Here is a 17,541-nt window from a genome sequence, read left to right on the forward strand (position 1 = left end):
AATCTTAAAAAAAAAAAAAAAAACAGAAGAAATTACTTTTCACGTCCTTTTTATTGGCTTGGCAGTGGCTGCTGCTGTTTCTGTGCTGTCGCTAGAATCCTGCAGGGAGCACAGACCTTGGGGAGAGGGGAAGTGCACCTGCTTCAGTGTTTGCCTCTGGTGGATGCGTCAGACCTCTGGGAGGCAGGATGCTTTAACCAAAAAACACCACCGAACAAAAGAACGTGCGTTGCTGTGTGGGTAAAACAGCAGTATTTTCCGTCCAGTTGGTTAATCTTAAATCCTTTCAGGATTGGAAGTTAAAAAAAAATGCACTTGCAACTTATTTTTTTTAAAGATTTATTTTATTTATTTAAAGACAGAGTTACAGAGAGAGGTAGAGACAGAGAGAGGTCTTCCATCTGCTGGTTCAGTCCCCAGATGGCTGCAATGGCTGGAGCTGCGCCGATCCAAAGCCAGGAGCCAGGAGCTTCTTCCGAGTCTCCCACGTGGGTGCAGGGGCCCAAGCACTTGGGCCATCTTCTATTGCTTTCCCAGACCATAGCAGAGAGCTGGATTGGAAGAGGAGCAGCCGGGACTAGAACTGGTGCCCATATAACTTATTTATTTAGAGTCAGGCGGAACCTCGCATTTCTGAGGATGTAAATGCAGCGCATGCCCCCAGCGCGCCTTCCAAGCCTGCAGAGGAAGGAACAGAGCGCAATGCAGAGGAACTGAGAGCCTAGGCGCAGGCACCGGGAGGGAAGAGGAGACGGTGACGCAGCGGGCCCGGGACCACGCTGCTGATGATTCCGAATGCGGCTGGAGCCCCGCACTGAGCGGCCTCCCTCAGGCCTGTCCCTGGCAGATCCCTGCTAGGGCCACCCACTCAGCCCCGCTTGCTGGAATTTCCTGGTTTATGTTGAAAAGAAAATCTTACTTATAATTTGAAAGGCAGAATATATATGTATATATATAATTTTACTATATGTATAGTTTTATATATATACTTTTTTTTTTTTTTTTTGACAGGCAGAGTTAGACAGTGAGAGAGAGAGACAGAGAGAAAGGTTTCCTCCTATTGGTTCACCCCCCCAAAATGGCCGCCACGGCCAGTGCACTGCTTCAATCCAAAGCCAGGAGCCAAGTGCTTCCTCCCGGTCTCCCATGCGGGTGCAGAGCCCAAGCACTTCGGCCATCCTCCACTGCCCTCCTGGCCCCAGCAGAGAACTGGACTGGAAGAGGAGCAACCGGGACAAAATCTAGCACCCCAACCGGGACTAGAACCCGGGTGCCAGCGCCTCAGGCAGAGGATTAGCCAAGTGAGCCATGGCGCCGGCCTATACTGCTTATATATATAGTTTATATATATAGTATATATATAGTTTTACTACTGCACAGTGGGTTTAAATATATATTTTACTATATGTATGTACATATATATATATATTTATACATATGTACAAATGTAAAACACTTGCAATTTTAGTCCTCAACTTATCTCTTTTATTAAAAAGATTTACTTATTTATTTGAAAGGGCAGAGTTACAGAGGGAGAGGGAGGGATGGAGAGAGGGTTCTTCTGTCTTCTGATTCAACTCTCCAAATGGCCACAAGGGCTGGAGCTGGGCTGATCTGAAGCCAGGAGCCGGGAGCTCCTTCTGGGTCTCCCACAAGGGTGCAGAGGCCCAAGTATTTGTGCCGTCCTCTGCTCCTTTCCCAGGCACATTAGCAGGGAGCTGGATCAGAAGCAGAGCAGCCGGGACTCAAAGCGGCATTAAAATGGGATGCTGGTGCCACAGGCATCCTTAACCCGTTGTGCCATGACACCTGCCGCACAGTTTAACTCCTGAAAAGTGTGAGGATGCTCCGTCCAGTGAGAAGCAGATATAGAGATCCTGACATTTAAAGAAGCTCCAAGAACGACAACCACTTCCATGGTCCCAGGAATGACCTGCGGCCCATTGCAAAGAGCACAAGCCTCACCCTTAGTGTAGAAGGCCACACTGATGTGGATTTCACAGCCCTGTGGATGAAACAGCGCTAAAGGCAGTGTACTTAGAGCCACCCTGCCGACTTCGCTGGACAGAGTCAGGTCGTGAAGCCACGCTCCTCTTGAGGAAGGGCAGCCCCCAGAGCCCCATGTTTCTGGGGCTCAGAAGGCAAGATGCAATCCATCATCTCAGAAGGCCGGTTGTGACTTCCCCCTCAGAGTGACAACCACAGGTGCACTTTTATGTGTTGGCTTTGGCTAAACCAGACGATGCTTCAATCACATTAACATTGAGGGGATTACAAGTCCTTCCCTGTCCAGGGCAATGGTAAGGAGGGAGGAAGAAAGAGAAAAACCACATTGGAGGCATCTTGGGCAGTTTTCAGTGTGCAGAGCCTAAGACAATATACAGCAGGCACTTAAAACGTGCATGGGTGGGATGCAAGGGGCCCTCCATTTCCAATTTGGAGTCAAAGTCTAGCACCCAGAGCCCTTCCCTCTTGGTTCTGCCTCTGCAGCCTGAACACCCCTCAGCATCTCTGACTCTCTCCTTCCACAGCCCCTGGCCAAGTACGAGAGGGACTCCTGGTCTGCTCGACTGGGAAGAGACACCTGCCATGCCTTCACACTTCTGACGCCCATGGTGTCATGGCTCAGAGGGCCCGCATCCCTGGGAGAAGTCTGGAAAGCTCCCTGCGAAAGTCCCGCAGGGTACAAGTCCTACAAGTCATAACCAGACATCGGGCCACTTGCCAACCTGCAGGTAGAAACACCAACAGGAGAAACAGCAGCAAGGCCGCAGAGAGCAGAGATGGAGCTGCTGACGGTCTGCCTCAGTGTCTTTGAAGACGAGATTTCTGCCATAGACCTGAACAAGGAGCAAGCCAAAACTACCCCGGGGATCTCGGTCCTCAGCCCTCCCGCAGCACAGTGGAGGAAGGCACGCTATTAGCAAAGGCTGCACTGCAATCTGATTCTAGTGGCACCTGCAGGGAGCTCTCGCACGCGCTGCCCTGACTCAGGCTGTGAGCTCTGTGGGTGTCTGCTGGGCAGCGAGTGACAGCACACGTCTCGGGCTCTGCAAAGCTCCAGCTGTCACTGAAGATAGTCCTTGGCTGTGTCCTTGGTCTTTGCTCACTATGGACAAAGGCAGATCAGTGGATCCCTTACCCTATCTAACCAAATAAATGAGCACATGTTCTTGGGTGGAAATATTTTCAGTTCTCCTAGGTGCATACACAGGGGTGGAGATTCTGGGTCATAAGGAACTCTGCTGAACACGGTCAGGGACTACCAAACTCTTTTCCAAGGCAGATGTACTCGTTTTGTATCTCCACTAGCAGTGTATTGAGGGATCAAATTTCCTCCCAAGTAGATGACACCTGCTCTCATCTCTCTTTTCTTTCTTTCCTTTTTTTTATTATTATTAGACAGGCAGAGTTAGACAGTGATAGAGACAGAGAAAGGTATTCCTTCTGTTGGTTCACCCCCCAAATGGCTGCCACGACCGGCGCGCTACATCGATCCGAAGCCAGGAGCCAGGTGCTTCTCCTGGTCTCCCATGGGGTGCAGGGCCCAAGCACTTGGGCCATCCTCCACTGCACTCCCGGGCCACAGCAGAGAGCTGGCCTGGAAGAGGAGCAACCGGGACAGAATCAGGCGCCCCGACCGGGACTAGAACCCGGGGTGCCAGTGCCGCAGGCAGAGGATTAGCCTAGTCAGCCACGGCGCCAGCCTGTATAATCCTTTTTCAATTACTACTGGATTCAGTTTGCTAGTATGTGTGGAAAATTGTTGCATCTATAGTCACAGGCATGTTGGGCAGTATGTTCCTTTTCTTGCAAAATATTTTTCTGTTTGGGTGTCAGGGTAGCTCTGGACACATAGAATGTTTGGGATGTATTCCCACCTCTTGCACTTGTTGACAGAATTTCTCCAGGATTTGTGTTAATTCTTTAACCACTTGGTAGAATTTTCCAGTGAAGCTCTTGTGGTCTTGGAATTTTTTCTCATGGGGAGTTTTGTTTAATATTTTTAAAGTTTTTAATACAATATTTTACTTGTTGAAAGAATTTTTCTGGAGTCAGTCTCAGTAGTTTGTGTTTCTAGAAGTTGGTTCACTTCATCAAAGTTATCCAGTTTGTTGGCATACAATTGTTCATAGTATTTATTATTATTATTTCTGTAAGGTTGGTGTTGACACTCTCTGCTCTCCTGTTTTCCTAGACAGTCAATATTCCATCTCTTTTTTAAAAAAAATTTATTTATTTATTTGAGAAGTAGAATTAAAGACAGTGAGAGACAGAGATACAGAGAGAGGTGTCTCCCAATCCCTGGTTCACTCCCCAATTGGCTGCAACAGCCAGAGCTGCACCAATCCAAAGCCAGGAGCCAGGAGCCAGGAGCCAGGAGCCAGGAGCCAGGAGCCAGGAGCTTCTTCCAGGTCTCCCACACCAGTGCAGGAGCCCAAGCATGTGGGCCATCTTCTACTGCTTTTCCAGGCCACAGCAGAGAGCTGGGTAGGAAGAGGGGCAGCCAGGACTCGAACCGGCACCCATATGGGATGCCAGCACTGCAGGTGGAGGATTAACCTACTGCACCACAGCGCAGGCCCCAATATTCATTTTCTTGATCCTTTCAAAGAGCCAGCTCTCGATTTTGTTTATTTTCTTCCTTTTTTTTTCTAGTCTCTATTTCTGCTGTAGACTGTAGTGTGTCCTTCCTTTGACTTGCTTTTGGTTAGATTTTTTCTTTTCTTCTAATTTTAAAAGCATTTTTATTTATTTGAAAGCCAGAGAGAGAGACTGAGAGACAGAGAGAGATTCCAATGGTTCATTCCCCAAATGTCTGGGAGCCAAGAGCTCAGTCCAGGTCTCCTACGTGGGTGGAAGGAACCCAAGTACTGAGCCACCTGCTTCCTCCCAGCCTGTGCGTTAGCAGGAAGCTGGAATGTGGAGTGAAGCTAGGACTCAAACTCAGGCACATGTGGCATGTGGGCACCTCAAGTGGTGTCTTAACTGCTGCACCAAACACCCACCTCTCTAATTTTCTAAGGTGGAAATTAGGTTATTAATTAGAGATCTTCCTTTTTTTTTTTTTTTTTTTTTGGTGTAGATGTTTACAACCACTGATTTTCCTTTAGTCTTTGTTTTTGCTGTTTCTCCTCTGTGTTTTCATTCTCATTAACCACAAAGAGTTTCTAATATCCCTCATGATTTTTTCTTTGACGTCTTGCTTATTTTGTAGTCTGTTGCCTATTTAGCCTATCTGTGCATTTTTCCATTTTCTTTCCGCTATGGATTTCTTGCTTCCCTCTGTTGCTGTCAGTAAAGATCTTTCACATGGCTTCATCTCCCCTAAGTGGGTCGAAGCATGTTTTATGGACTCACCTGTGGCCTGTCCTGGAGGCTGTTTCATATGCACTGGAGAGAAACGTGTGCTCCGCTGTTGCTAGGGGAGTGTCCCATAGACGTCTGTTAGGTCAGTGGGTTTATAATGCCGTCCAGGTCTTCCATTTCTGTGCTGAAATTCACCTACTTGTTCTATCCGCTGTTGAAAGTTCTTCTCTCCGCTACTGAAGTCTCTAATTATTGTTCAACTTTCTAGTTCTCCATTTCTGACAAGTTTTGCTTCAATATTTTGGGTCTCTGCTATTAAAGGCACTTATGTTTACAATTTTTATAACTTCTCGATGGACTGCCCCTTTTTCATTTAAGTTTGTCCTTTTGGTCTTGGTAGAATTTTTGTCTTCAAATTTGTTCTAGTATTATCATATGGGGTGGGAATTTGGTTTAGAAGTTAAAATGCCAGTTGGGATGCCCACCGCCCATAGCGGAGTGCCTGGGTTCAAGTCCCAGCTCTGCTCCTAATTCCAGCTTCCTGCTAATGCACATGCTGGGAACGTAGCAGTGATGGCTCCAATAGCTGAATTCCTGCCACCCATGTGGAAGACATCAATTGCTTTCCGGAGTCCCAGCTTCAGCCTGTCCCAGCTCTGGGTGAGTGACTCATCACAGAGCAGGGCTTGCTCTCTCCCCCCACCTCCTTTCCTCTCTCTCCCCCTCCTTCTCAAAAATAAACAAATACATAACAATTTAAGGAATACTGAATAATATTATCATTGCCACTCAGTCCTCTTTTGGTTACTGTTTGCGTGGTGTATCTTTTCCACCCTTTTATCTCACACCTATTTGTGTGAAATCAAGTGTGTCTCCTGTAAACAGCATATAGTTAGATCATGTTCTTAAAAAGTTTCATTTATTTATTTACTTAAAAGACAGAATGCCAGAGAGAAGAGGAGAGAACTCCCATCCACTGGTTCACTCCTCAAAGGCCTCAACAGTTGGGCCGGGGCCAGGCCAAAACCAGGAGCCGGGAATCCATGTGGGTCTCCCATGTGGGCGGCAGGAACGCATGCACTTGAGCCATCCTCTGCTCCTTCCCTTGGGCGCTGGCCGGCAGCTGGGTCAGAAGGGAAGGTGGGACTGGGTACCGGGCACTCCGCTGCAGCATGTGGGCATCGCGAGCAGCAGCTGAACCAGCCACACCACGCGGCCACCCCGGGTCAAGGGCTTTTTCTTCTCCATATTACACACCCTGACATCCTCCGCCTTGTGATTGAATGCTTTTATCAGCTGATATCTAATGTAGCTACTGATAAGGCAGAGTTTACAGCACTATTTTGCTGTTTGTTTCCTTTGTCTCTTATGTCATTTTTTTGTTCTATTTCTCCACGGTTGCATTCTTTTGTGCTAATAGATATTTAGAATACTATTTTGATCATCATTTATTTTAGTATATTTTCGCATTGTTAGCAGTCCCCTTGGGATTTAGAATCCACCCCTGCAATGATCAGCAGTAGGTGTCTGGACCCAGGGCCACCCAGGTATCTGTGCAGGTGTTTATGGAGATGAGCACCGAAGCTGTGGACCAAACGGGGAAGATCCACTCTCACTGAATGTGGGGAGGTGCCACCAGTTCTAGAGGGAACATCTAGACCAAGATGACAGAGGAAAGCTGCCTGCTTTTCTCTCTTCTGAACAGAGGCTGTGTTGTTCTGCCCTGTAGCTCAGGCTGCCACGTTCCGAGGCCTGCAGCCTGGGGCTGAGGGTTCTTGCGCTATCAGCTTCCCGAGCGCTGAGGCCCTCAGACCCCGGATGAACTACACTCCTGGTTTCTCCAACTTGTGGGTGGCTCCTGCATGATGTCAGCCTCTATAATCATGGAAGCCATAGATGTGTGCGCTTGTATACACACACATGTGTGTGTGTGTGTGCGTGTGTGTGTGTGTCCAGTTAGTTTTGTCTTCTCCGAGAACCCTGAAAAATACAACACCCACATTTAGGATAATGTAGGTTAGCCTAACGCCAACTAGATTTCAGTAGTGCAAAAATTTTGTACCTATAAACCTTGTGCTGTTGTTGTCTTACAAAATACATATTTATACTTCTATTCTTGTCAACATGGCTTTATCATAATAGCTTTATGCAGCTGTCTTTTATGTCAAATATAAGAGTTAAGAATAAAATTGGTTTTATACTAAGACAGAGCGACTGAGAGAGAGACAGAGAGAGATCATTCATTTGCTGTTTCACTCCCCAAATGGCTGCAATGGCCAACTGGGCCAGCTGGGCCAGAGCCAGGCATCTGTCTCCATCTGCCACGTGGGAGGCAGGGGCCCAAGCACTTGGGCCATCACCTGCTGCTTTCCTACGCACATTACAGAGGGCTGAATCGAAGCAGAGCAGCCAGGACTCAACCCAGCACCGATATTTGAGGCCAGCATTCAAGCACTGGCTTACCTGGCTGCACCACAGAGTGGGCCCCAACTTCCTCTTAGCTTTTGATGAGAGTTTTGCTGGATACAGAATCCTTGGCCAGTCGTCTCCCTCCAGCACTTTTTGACATCCTGCCACCTTTTGATGTCCATGGTTTCTGATGAGAAATCAGCTGTTAATCTTATCGAGGATCATTTGTATGTAATCAGTCACTTCCGTTTGTCTTTCACCTTTGATATTTTGATAAATGTTACGTCTGGGTGTGGATTTATTATATTAATTAATTAATTTATTTGAAAAACAGAGTTATAGAGAGAAGGAGAGACACAGAGAGAGATCCTCCATCCACTGGTTCACTCCCCAGATGGCTGCAATGGCCAGGGCTGGACCAGGCCAAAGCCAAGAGCCAGACGCTTCATCTGGGTCTCTCACATGTGTGTCAGGGGCCCAAATACTTGGGCCCTCATCTGCCACTTTCCCAGGCTCATTAGCAGGGAGCTGGATTGTAAGTAGAGCAGCTGGGACATTAACTGGGGCACAAACAGGATGCCTGTGTCCCAGGTGGTGGCTTTACCCGCTACGCCACAACACTGGTCCAGAGGTATGGATATTTTTGGGTGTATCCTACTTGGAGCCCATTGAGCTTATTGAGTGTATGGTTTAATATATTTCATAAAATTTGAGAAATTCGTATATTTTCTTCAAAATTTCCTATGCTCTTCTGTTTTTCTGCTCCTTCTGGGACTCACCACTTGGTTAGTGTTCACTTTTTTCTTCATTATTTTTTCTTTCTGTCTCTGAATAATGCCAACTTAGCTATTTCTTCATGTTTACTGATTCTTTCTTCTATCTAATCAAATCTACCATCCAGCCACCTAGTGAAAATCTCATTTTAGCTATTTAAATACTTTTTTCTGTATTCTCTGCTAGATGATAGCTCATTCTCATCTTTCCTTTGTTTTTCACGAGAGCCATCCTTTAGCTCTTTGAAGCGAATTAAAGCATTTCTGCAGTAAGTCCCCTGTCTGGACCTTAGGGATAGTTTCCATTGATCGCTTCTTTTCCTATGTGTGGGCGGTACTTCCTTTGTTCTTTACATGTATTGTAATCTGGTGACACTGGACAATGTAAATGACACCACGCGGCAAGTCTGGCACTTGGATCATTCCTCTGCTGCTCTGGGTGTGTTGTTTTTGCCCTTTTTTTTTTGGTGGTGTTTTTCTGTTATAAAACGGACTTTTTGATGTATTTCTGTCTGTTCTGTGTCCTGTGCAGCCTTTGGAGTGTCTGCTTGATTCACTTAGTGGTCACCTAACGCTCGCACAGAGATTTTCTTAAGGATCCGGAACAGCAGCTCTCCGGGTCTCTGCGTGCTGGGGCACGTCTCCCACACTCATCCCAGCGGCTGACAAGTCCACCTTCAGCACAGATGTTAGCAATGCTTGCTCGGGACGAGCCTCAAGGGAGTCAGGGGTGAGCGCTTGGGTCCTTCTTGGGTCTTGGCTGAGTGTGCACACAGCTCTGGCCCTGGGTAAACATTTCTTACTCCCCATACGACCTTACAGATCCTCATCGTATGTCAGAGCTTTCCAAAGTTCCTATAGACTCCCCATCCTCCAGGTCTTATTTTAAACTTTTTAAAAATTGTTCATTTATTTATATTTGAAAGGCAGAGAGAGAGAGAGAGGGAGGGAGAGAGAGAAAGAGAGAGAGATGGAGACAGATAGAGGTATCTCCCATCTACTGGTTCACTCTCCAACAACAGCTGGGGATGCACCAGGCTGAAGCAGGGAGCCTGGAACTCAATTCAGGTCTCTTACGTGGGTGGCAGGGACCCAAGTACTTAAGCCATCACCCGCTGATTCCCACTATGCACACTGCTTGGACGTGGGAGTTGGGAGCAGAGCCAGGACTCCAGTCCAGGCCCTCTGACATGGCATGTGGGCATCCCAAAGTGGCATCCCAGCCACAGAGCCAAACGCTGGCCTCACCTTCAGGTTTTGCTTCTCGTTTGCCCCAACTATTGTCTGCCGTGTCGAGTGTCCGTGCAGCCAGACACGTGCCTCCGAGTGTTTTGAGCAGACATCCTTGAGGAAGCGGCTTTTCCCACTGGATAAGCTCCGAGTCAGGAAGTGAAGACCGTCTGGTGGGCAGTGCTGCTGTTCTCCAGCACTGGGGGCTCTTGGAGAGACAGTGATGGGAAGGACTTCACCACCACAGTGCTCCCTGCTCGCAGTGAGGGTCCGTAGTTCTGCTTCGATGAGTGATTTCTGGGTGGGTGCTAGGCTCTGGCTGTTTTGCGGAGAGATGAAAACATTGATTTTGATAATGGTTGTCAATTTTTTCCACTGCTTTCAGAGAAGAGACTTTTCAAAGTCTTTTTTTTTTTCTTGACAGGCAGAGTGGACAGTGAGTGAGAGAGAGAGAAAGGTCTTCCTTTTGCCGTTGGTTCACCCTCCAATGGCCGCCGCGGCCGGTGTGCTGTGGCCAGTGTACCGCGCTGATCTGAAGGCAGGAGCCAGGTGCTTATCCTGGTCTCCCATGGGGTGCAGGGCCCAAGCACTTGGGCCATCCTCCACTGCCTTCCCGGGCCACAGCAGAGAGCTGGCCTGGAAGAGGGGCAACCGGGACAGAATCCAGAGCCCCGACCGGGACTAGAACCTGGTGTGCCGGCGCCGCTAGGCGGAGGATTAGCCTAGTGAGCCGCGGCGCCGGCCTCAAAGTCTTTATTCCACCACTTTTCCTGCTGTCACCAGAGTACTTTATCATTTCCATCATTATATAAATAAAATTACAGATTGTAAAAGCACATTTCAAACAACTGCAACAAGATACACCTCGCGTCTATATGAACAGCTTCTGTGGATTTGAGGACAATTGGCCAAGAGACCTGCGTGCCTTTTGTGACAAGCACTGTTTGGCTGCACTCATGGACCCGGATGCCTCTGCACTAGTGTACCTCTGTCCCCACGTGTCCCTCTGGGTGCCCACCATGTAGCACCAAGGCCTGCAGGGGCCCGCACTCAGCTGTCTGTTATCAGACCCTCACGGGTAGTAAAATCCTTTGGGGATTTCACGTGAGAGTTCACTAGACCTTCCAGAAAATTCCATGGACAGGTCTTTCTACTAAATGTTAGCAGTCTAGGAATTTTCCACCTTCTGTTGGCTGCCATGTTGATTCCGCAGGGGTGCGAGAATGAGGGATAATGATGCTCGCTCGAGGACCTGGGTCCTGAGAAGGGCGTCAGACCCATCCCATAGCTCCTTGTTCACATTTCATAATTGCTTCACCACTTTGATGCACATCCATTGAACCTGTCTACAAAGCCTTACTCGAGGGCAGCCCTGCAGCTCTGCCTGGTAAGGTCCCTTCCCCAGCCCCGGCCACATGTCCTTCCTTGAGAAAATCCAGCCTTCCTAAAGACTTGCATGGATTAATTATTAATTACTTCTGTTCTGTACCCATTTGAATCAATTCGCTTGGACTACATCACCTACACACATCCTTATTGAACTAAATAAAACCTAATGAGATTTTTGAGCAAGGTAATCAGGTCTCCTATCAGCTCCAGAGAAAAACCCATGGCAGCAGGCTGTACCACATTCTTAGCATGAAAGCCACGTTTTCTACCGACGTCTTTTAAGGCAGTATTGCAGACACACACACAGAGATGAGCTCATCCTCATCTGCCCCATGGTGACCACGCTTCCAAACCACCTTGGCTTCTCTGCACACCCACAGCCCACCCCTCCCCGGTGTCACCTCCAGTCCAATCTCAGTTTGTAGATAATTGTATCTGTAAAGCATGCAGGGTGTAGCTCTAGGAGAGAGGAGTCCTCTCTTTTGACAGTGTTATTGAAGTAATTGCCACATAATAAACTGTGCATAATTGAAGCTATATTGGAGAAGTTTTGACATATGTATACACCACTGAAACTACCATCGCAATTAAGATAATAAACGTATCCATCATGCCTAAGAGTTTCCTTCTTCACTTTGTAGCCCCTCCCTGCTGCTGTTCAATCCCCTACCCCACAGGCAACCGTTAGCCTGCTACCTGTTGCTGCAGATTATATATTTTTTCTGGAATCACGGAGTTATGCACTTCTTTGCTCGTCTTCTTTTATTGGCACAATTGCTTCGAGGTTCAGCGGTGCTTTAACGTGCATCAGTAGCTCCTTGGCTTTCATTGCTGGGCGCCATGCCACCGCGCGTGACAACTTGTTTGTCCTTTCTCCTGCTAGGGTACGACTGGGTTGTTTTCAGTTTTTGGCAGTCCCAAATAAGGCTGTTATGAACATTTGGGTACAAGTCTTTGTGTGAATAAATGCTTTCAGTTTTTTGTGGGGTGTAAATAACCAAGTGTGGGAAGGTTGAGTCATAGGACAGATGTATTTTTAACTCAAAAAAACTGACAAAATGCTCCTCAGGTGGCCGTATCATTTTCCATTGCCACCAGCTCTGAAGGAGGTCCCTGTTGCTCCCAGGTCCCTGCAAACCCCCGAAATGGTCAGTCTTCTAAACTGGGCCCTTCCGGCACGTGCTGAGTGGGATCTTCTCGTGACTTGCATTTCCCCAGACTGATGGCACTAAGGCTCTCTCTCGCCTGGTCATCCCTGCATATCCTTCACTGATTTAAAACCTTATTTTGTCATCTCTAAATAACTTCTTTATGAGTAATGCATAGAATTCCCTTTGTCATATGTATGTTTTCTCTCAGTCTGGGGCCTTTCTTTTCATTTCCCTCTATGTGTTTTGAAAAGCAAAAGTTTATCTTTTCTTTTGGTAGTTGGAGCTGTATCTGTTGAAGTTAACTAACCAGGACCAAAACCAAGGTCCCGAGCATTTTCTCCTGTTTCCTTCAAGGAGTTTTATAGTTTCAACTCTTACCTTTACATCTGTCATCTGATTTGAGTTCATTTTTTATGTGATGTGAAGTGAAGATTGAGGTTTCTTGTCTGGTTTGGTTTGGTTTGCATACGGCTACCCAGTTTTTCCAGCACAATCTGCGGAAGATTATATTTCTACTCTGAATCACCTTGGCAACTTCATCAAGAGGCAACTGCCCAGGCGAGTGCAGGCCACCTCCGGCCCCTCCATTCCATCCCACTGATCTGTGTGCATGGCAGCTTTATAATAAACTACAGGAAGTATAAAGTAGCTGGTAGAGCTTTAAAATTGGCTTTACAATACAATGCAGGGTTTGAGAGTTCCCTGGTCTGCTCCAAAGTGCAGGCAGTGAGATTAGAGTGGGTGGGGAGCTCTTTGAGGCCCCCAACCACCTTGATACAAATCCAAAGTCAGCAGGGGACTCTGATCAGGAGAAGGAGTCACACGGTGTGGCCTGGGTCACCCACCAGGACCTGTTAGCTCTGAACATTCAGGGAGAGACTGGAGAGACCAGAGTGGCAAGAGGCTTTGAAAAGGGAGGACGAGAAGCGCCCAGGAGGCAGGGGTCTTCGCCACCACAAAAGAAGGCTAAGAAGACAGCGAACCGCAGCTTGTGCCCAGGAAGCCACCTACAGGATCCCTCAAGGTTATGACTTGAAAATATTGTAGCAGGCACTGTGGCATAGAGGGTTAAGACTCTGCTGTGGTGCCGGCATCCCATGTGGGTGCCAGTTCGGGTTCCAGCTGCTCCGCTTCCAGTCCAGCTTCCTGCTATGGCCTGGGAAGGCAGGGGAAGACAGCCTTGGGCCCCTGCACCCATGTGAGAGACCTGGAAGAAGCTCCTGGCTTTGGAATGGTGCAGCTCTGGCCATTATGGCCATTTGGGGAGTGAACCAGCGGATGGAAGACCTCTCTCTCTCTGTCTTTGCCTCTCTATCTGTAAATCTGTTTCTCAAATAAATAAATCTTTAAAAAAGAAAGAAAGAAAATATTGTAGACCCGAGTGACTCCCTTGTCATCCCTGTCTCCCTGCTGAAGGAATAGCCCCATACTATGGTTGGCGGAAGGAGCACATTTGATTGATACCAAGGAGAACGCTCAAGGACTTCTCACAGGGCTCAGACGAGCAGCCATGACAGGCTTGCTGGCAGGCAGGCCGTGGGGAAAGGAGGGGTTGTAAGTCTAGAGGCCGATGATGGGCTTCCACAGGTCTCTACAGGAGACCCGGAGACCGGGAGCCACACAGCAGGGCAAGCAGAGAGACTCCAGGAACTTGGAGAATGAGACCCACAGAGCACCTGCCCCAGGCCATGGCTCGTCAGTGGAGGCCAGTTTCCACTGCTTCTTGGAAAACATCTTCAGAGAGAGGGTGCCCCTGAGAAGACCCTGGAACAAAGGACGGACTGGCAGACAGGCCCTATCAGCGGGAGATTCTGCCCTGTGGTCTATTGGGCTCATAAAGCCCAGATCACCAGGGGCTCATGACCACCTGTGTGGGACACAGCTGAGATCAGAGAGCCCAGTGCAGCCACCTTTACCAACCTGGAGTCCCCGTAAAAAGGCAGCTCAGCTTGACCGAGATGCCTAGCACCATGTTTCAGGTCGTGACAGAGCTGTCTTAGAGGCAGAGGGGATCGGGGAAACCCTGTGGCACCTGGCCACTGCTAGCCACAAGAAGGAACACATTAGGCCCAACTCCCTCATCAAAAAGCAAAATTGTCACCATTTTTCAAGGAGGTAAATCTCTCTCTCTCCCTCTCTCTCTCTCTCTCTCTCTCCCTCTCCCTCTCTCTCTCTCTCTCTCTCTCCCTTCTCTCCAAACTCAGTAGAGACTTTCAGCCAAAGTGAGAGTCACCCATGCTCCAGAATGAATCGAGAGAGAAGAGCTGCCAGCCTCCACGGTAGCTGACAAGCGGCACCTGTCCCTCGCTGGCTCCGACACTTGCAGCTACTGAACTGAAGCATCATTAAGCCAGGTTCCAAGGCACTGCCTCCCGGGTAGAGACCGGATCCTCCCCCTCCACAGGCTGTGGCTTTGCCTTCCCTCGGCCTGTGAGCTTTGCTGTTTGCCAAGGGAAGGTTGCAGGGGCTGAGGTTGTTTGGTTTGGAAATGTGAACGCTCAAGGTGATGTAACTCCCGTCTCCAAGTGTGCAGAAGCATTTATCACAAGGAGGAAACAGCTGGCTGTTTACTTCTGAAACTGCATGAAGGCTCCTCTGGACTCCTACAGGGAGACCTGCAGGCACGTGGGAGGCACAGAGACCCAGGGTCGCCTGCCCGAGGGTGCATGCCTAGGCCTTGGGTGGCTGAGGAAGGAGGTTCCCATATCTGTCTTAGATAGGGCTAGCAGGCTCTGACCTCACGGCTCACCTGCCCATGTCGCCGGTCAAGTGCATGGTCCGTTTCTCCATCTGTGTGTGGCAGGCCATGGGACAGAGGCCTTGTTCACGGCCAGGACCTCTGTATGGCTGAGAGCTCTGGGGCAGAGGCTGGGGCGGAGCTGCCCAGCTCTGGAGGGGGTGGGTGCAGAAGCCTGTGGCTTGAGGAAGGATGGGAGCCCAGGAAGAAGCCAGGAGGCAGGTGCTGCTGCTGCTGCGAGACAGGCGAGAGAGGAAAACAACCGGGAGCTCAGGTGGGCCACTGAGGAACGACCTTGAACAACAGGGATCTTAACGGGGATTGCTGATAGTGCAGTACAGCCCGCTGCCCCGACTCCACTTCCTGTTCACACGAGCTCCCAGGGAACTGGCTCCCTGAGTCCTCCTTAGGACTCACAGCTGCCATTGTGGCCACCTGGAGAAGGTTAATCATCAATGGCATAGCCCCGGTGGCCTCTGTGCACAGCCCCGGGATAGCCCGGACATCTAAGCCTGGTCAGCTAGGAGCCCCTCGTCTCCAGTGGGCATATGCAGAGCGGTTCTGTCCACCCCAGCTGGGATCCAGCTCTGCTCATAACCAGGGCCTGGGATACAGTAGGGACTCAGCAAAGGAGCCAAGGCTGCTGGCCTGACTGGGGGAGGGGCATGAGGATTAAAAGCAAGCTCCAGACCTTCCTAGTGGGGCAATTTAAGAGGATTAATTAATTAATTAGCGAGCACCAGGTTGAGCGCCTGAACAACCTTCTCATGGCTCCCCACATTCCACCTGCACCAAGACCTTGCCTTTCACCCCATAACATTGCACATCACTTCCAAGCCCGTGCTGTGGGGCCACTAGGGAGGAGTGCTGGGGCAGGGGGCCGGGTGTGGCGAGGCCTGGAGGGGCTGGTTCCTGGGGAGGACTTTGCAGATTAGTGGCTGCAGACTTGCTGCTGTGTGCCCTCCTGTGTGTGCTACAAGAACCAGCCCCAGTCCACAGGGCGTCCTGAGTGACAGTCAGGGTCAGCACCGTGGGGTGAGCCGCAGGGCTGGGGGAAGCCAGTGCTGGTGAGATTCTCCCCATGATGTTGGTGATTCCTGGGGATTTTGCTCTGTCAGCCAGCCCCATTCTGCAAGTTGAGCAGTTCGGGCCATTGTTTTTGAGAATTTTGTAGAAGGAGCCACTCTCCTCCCTGCTCCATAGCCTTTCAGGTGCATCTGGAAGCTAATCCCCACCCCTCCCCCGAGGTCAAGTCCTTGTTAACACTCCAGGCCAGCCCCTTCAGCCAGCCACAGAGCAAAGGGTCCCTGCAGGCCACACCCATGGCCTGCACCGCTCACTCCCACCCTCCCCTGCTCCCTCTGCCTCCTCCTTCTGCTTAGGCAAAGGCAGGACTGTGTCTTCAGAGGTGAGGAGGGGGCTGGTGAGGAGCACGCATCGGGTCAGCGTCTGCCCAGACACGCCTCCCCGGGGAAGAGCCCTGCCCTGGGCCAGCCGCCTTCAAACTGTCCTGGAAAGCCCTCCAATTTGTTCTCCGTGAAGCTCCTTTAGGGATTTAATATGGATATAGTATATGTGACATTTTCTATTTATAAATAATATTTATATAATATTTTGTATTTATATATTATGATATAAATATATAACAAGCATATATACTTGATTAGATATTTTATTTGAAATGCAGAGACAGAAAGATAGAGAGATCTTCCAAGGGCCAGTGCTGTGGTGTTGGGGCTAAAGTCGCTGCCTGCAGTGCCAGCATCCCATACGGGTGCCAGTTCTAGTCCCGGCTGCTCCACTTCTGATCCAGCTCTCTGCTATGGCCTCGGAAAGCAGCAGAAGATGGCCCAAGTGCTTGGGTCCCTGCCACTCACATGGGAGACCCGGAAGAAGCCCCTGGATTCTGCCTGGCCCAGTCCCAGCCATTGCCACCATTTGAGGAGTGAATCAGTCGATGGAAGCTCTCTCTCTCTCTCTCTCTCTCCACCTCTCCCCCTCTCTATATCTCTGCCTTCCAAATAAATAAACAAATAAATGTTTTGTTTTGTTTTAATTTTTTTCAAAGGTACAGCTGCCTGATAAAGTTTATTTTTTTTATTTGATCATTTTGTAATGAATACCTTACAGTTCATAAAACATGTTTTTTTATATTTCTTTTTTTAACTTTTATTTAGTAAATATAAATTTCCAAAGTACAGTTTATGGATTACAATGGCTTTTTGCCCCCCATAACTTCCCTCCCACTCGCACCCCTCCCATCTCCCACTCCCTCTCCCATTCCATTCACATGAAGATTCATTTTCAATTATCTTTATATACAGAAGATTGATTTAGTATATATTAAGTAAAGATTTCATCAGTTTGCACCCACACAGAACATAAAGTGTAAAATACTGTTTCAATACTAGCTATAGCATTAATTCACATTGGACAACACATTAAGGACAGAGATCCCACATGAGGAGTAAGTACACAGTGACTCCTGTTGTTGACTTAACAATTTGACACTCTTGTTTATGGCGTCAGTAATCTCCCTAGG

The sequence above is a fragment of the Oryctolagus cuniculus genome, chromosome 2, assembly GCF_051225735.1.
Source record: "Oryctolagus cuniculus isolate XC-2025 breed Fujian yellow rabbit chromosome 2, ASM5122573v1, whole genome shotgun sequence".
Lineage (NCBI taxonomy): Eukaryota > Metazoa > Chordata > Mammalia > Lagomorpha > Leporidae > Oryctolagus > Oryctolagus cuniculus.